This window comes from Olea europaea, chromosome 1, assembly GCF_002742605.1.
Source record: "Olea europaea var. sylvestris chromosome 1, O_europaea_v1, whole genome shotgun sequence".
NCBI lineage: Eukaryota > Viridiplantae > Streptophyta > Magnoliopsida > Lamiales > Oleaceae > Olea > Olea europaea.
In genome coordinates, this window is record NC_036237.1 from 4,033,741 (window position 1) to 4,037,443 (window position 3,703).

Here is a 3,703-nt window from a genome sequence, read left to right on the forward strand (position 1 = left end):
CGCACTAACGAACAAAATCCTGATGAAATTTTAATCAAATTTGACGAGAAACTCGCCAATAAACAAAATTCATGTGAGATTTTAGTCAAAATTTGATTGGAAACGCGCCAATGAACCAAGCACATGTGAATTTTTTGCCAAATTTGATGGAAAACATGCCAACGAACAAAATTCGGATGAAACCTTAGTCAAATTTGATTTGATACACACTAATGAACAAAATCCAAGTAAAATTTTTGTTAAATTTGATTGGAATTGCACCAAAAAAATTCGCATGAAATTTTAATTAAATTTGATTTGTAATGTGCCAATGAACCAAAATCATGTGAAATTTTAGTCAAATTTGGTTTGGAACACCCCAATGAACCAAACTTAGGTGAAATTTTAGTCCAATTCGATTGAAAATGCACCGATGAACAAAATTCAAATGAAATTTTAGTCCAATTTGATTCGAAATGCACCAATGAACATAAGTCATGTGAAATTTTAGTCAAATTTGATTGGAAACGCGCCAATGAATCAAGTTCGTGTGAAATTTTGGCCAAATTTGATGGGAAACGTGTCAAAGAACAAATTTCAGATGAAATTTTACTCAAATTTTATATGATACTTGCTAAGTAAATTTCTTGTCAAATTTGATTGGGATTGTGGCAATGAAAAGCCGCATGAAATTTTAATCAAATTCTATTCGTAATGTGCCAATGAACAAAAATCATGTGAAATTTTAGTCAAATTTGGTTGGAAACGCGCCAATAAACCAAACTTAGATTAAATTTTAGTCAAATTTGATTGAGAACGCACCGATGATAAAAATCCAGATGGAATTTTAGTCAAATTGATTGAAAACGTGCCAGAGAAAAAACCCACATTAAATTTTAGTCAAATTTGATTTGATATGGTCCAATGAACCAAAGTCACATGAAATTTTAGTCAAATTTGATTGGAAACGTGCCAATGAACCAAGCCCATGTGAAATTTTGGCCAAATTTGATGGGAAACTCGCCAACGAGCAAAATTCAAATGAAACTTTAGTCAAATTTGATTTAATACACGCTAATGAACGAAACCCAAGTAAAATTTTTGTCAAATTTGATTGGAATTGTACCAATGGAAAGTCGCATGAAAATTTAATCAAATTTGATTCGTAATATGCCAATGAACCAAAATCATGTGACATTTTAGTCAAATTTGGTTGGAAACGTGACAATCAACCAAACTTATGTGAAATTTTAGTCAAATTTGATTGAAAATGCACAACGAAAAAATCTGCATGAAATTTTAATAAATATGATTCGAAATGTGCCAGTGAACTAAAGTCATGTGAAATTTTAGTCAAATTTGATTGGAAACGCGTCAATGCACCATATCCATATGAAACTTTAGTCAAATTTGATGGGAGACGTGCCAACCAACACAATTCAGATGAGTTTTTTGTCAAATTTGATTTGATACACCCCAAGGAACGAATCCCAGGTGAAATTTTAGTTAAATTTGATTTGAAACATGGCAATGAACGAAACCCAAGTGAAATTTTAGTCAAATTTGATTGAAATTGCGCTAATGAAAAGTCGCATGAAATTTTAGTCAATTTTGATTCAAAATGTGCCATTGAACCAAAGTCATGTGAAATTTTAGGCAAAATTGATTTGAAACACACGAACGAACAAAATATTTGTGAAATTTTAGTCAATTTTGATTAGAAACACCTCAATGAACTAAATTTCGGTGAAATTTTAGGCAAATTTGATTGGAAATGCACCAATGAACCAAACCCTTGTGAAAATTTTGTCAAATTTTATTGGAAACGTGCTAATGAAAAACCTGCTTGAAATTTTCGGTAAATTTGATTCGAAATGTGCTAATGAACCAAAGTCATGTGAAATTTTAGTCAAATTTGATTGAAAACACAACAATGAAGCAAACTCAGGTGAAATTTTAGTCAAAGTTGATTGAGAACGTGCCATTGAACAAAATTCATATGAAATTCTTGTCAAATTTGATTGATACGCACTAACAAACAAAATCCTGGTAAAATTTTAGTCAAATTCGATTAGAAACAAGCCAATGAATAAAATCCCGATGAAATTTTGGTCAAATTTGATTGGAATCGCACCAATGAACTAAACCCTTGTGAAATTTTAGTCAAATTTGATGGAAAACGCATCAATGAACAAAATTCAGATGAAATTTTTGTCAAATTTGATTTGATACAAGCTAATGAATGAATCTCAGGTGAAATTTTGAGTCAAATTTGATTGAAAATTAACCAACGAACAAAACTCATATGAAATTTTCGTCAAAGGTGAATGGAAGGTGCCAATCGAAAAATCCCCTTGAAAGTTCAGTCAAATTTGAATCGAAATGTGCCAATGTACCAAACTCAGGTGAAATTTTAGTCAAATTCGACTAAAAACACCCTAAAGAACAAAATCCTAATGAAAGCTTAGTCAAATTTGATGTGAAACGCACTAATGAACAAAACACTGATGAAATTTTAATCAAATTTGATGAGAAACTTGCCAATGAGCAAAATTCTTGTGAAATTTTAGTCAAATTTGATTGGAAACGGGCTAATGAACCAAGCCCATATGAAATTTTGGCCAAATTTGATGGGAACTGCGCCAACAAACAAAATTATGAGGAAACTTTAGTCAAATTTGATTTGATAAATGCTAATGAATAAAACCGAAGTAAAATTTTTGTCAAATTTGATTGGAATTGTGCCAATGAAAACCCACATGAAATTTTAATCAAATTTAATTCGTAATGTGCAAATGAACTAAAATCCTGTGAAATTTTTGTCAAATTTGGTTGGAAACGCGCCAATGAACCAAACTTAGGTGAAATTTTAGTCGTATTTGATTGAAAACATGCCAACAAAAAAACTCGCATGAAAGTTTACTAAATTTGATTCGAAATGTTCCAATGAACCGAAGTCATGTCAAATTTTAGTCAAATTTGATTAGAAACACGCCAATGAACCAAATCCATATAAAATTCCAGTTAAATTTGATGGGAGACCAGCAAACAAATACAACTCAGATGAAATTTTAGTAAAATCTGATTTGATACACGCCAATGGACGAATCCCTAGTGAAATTTTAGTCAAATTAGATTTGATACATGCCAAAGAATGAAACCCAAGTAAAATTTTAGTCAAATTTGATTGGAATTATGCCAATGAAATGCCGCATGAAATTTTAGTCAAATTTGACTCGAAATGTGCCAATGAACCAAAGTCATGTGAATTTTAGTTAAATTTGATTGAAAACGTGCCAACGAACAAAATTCAGATCAAATTTTAGTCAAATTTGATTTGAAACACACAAACGAACAAAATACTTGTGAAATTTTAGTCAAATTTGAATAGAAACATGCCACTGAACTAAATTCCGATGAAATTTTAGTCAAATTTGATTGGGAACGCACCAATGAACAAAACCCTTGTGAAATTTTTGTCAAAATTGATTGGAAAGGTGCTAACGAAAAACCTGCCTGAAATTGTAGTCAAATTTGATTCGAAACGGCCAATGAAGCAAAGTCATGTGAAATTTTAGTCAAATTTGATTGAAAACATGCCTATGAAGTAAACTCAGGCGAAATTTTAGTCAAATTTGATTGAGAACGTGCCATTGTACAAAATCCTTATGAAATTCTAGTCAAATTTGATTGGACATGCACCAACGAACAAAATTCTGGTGAA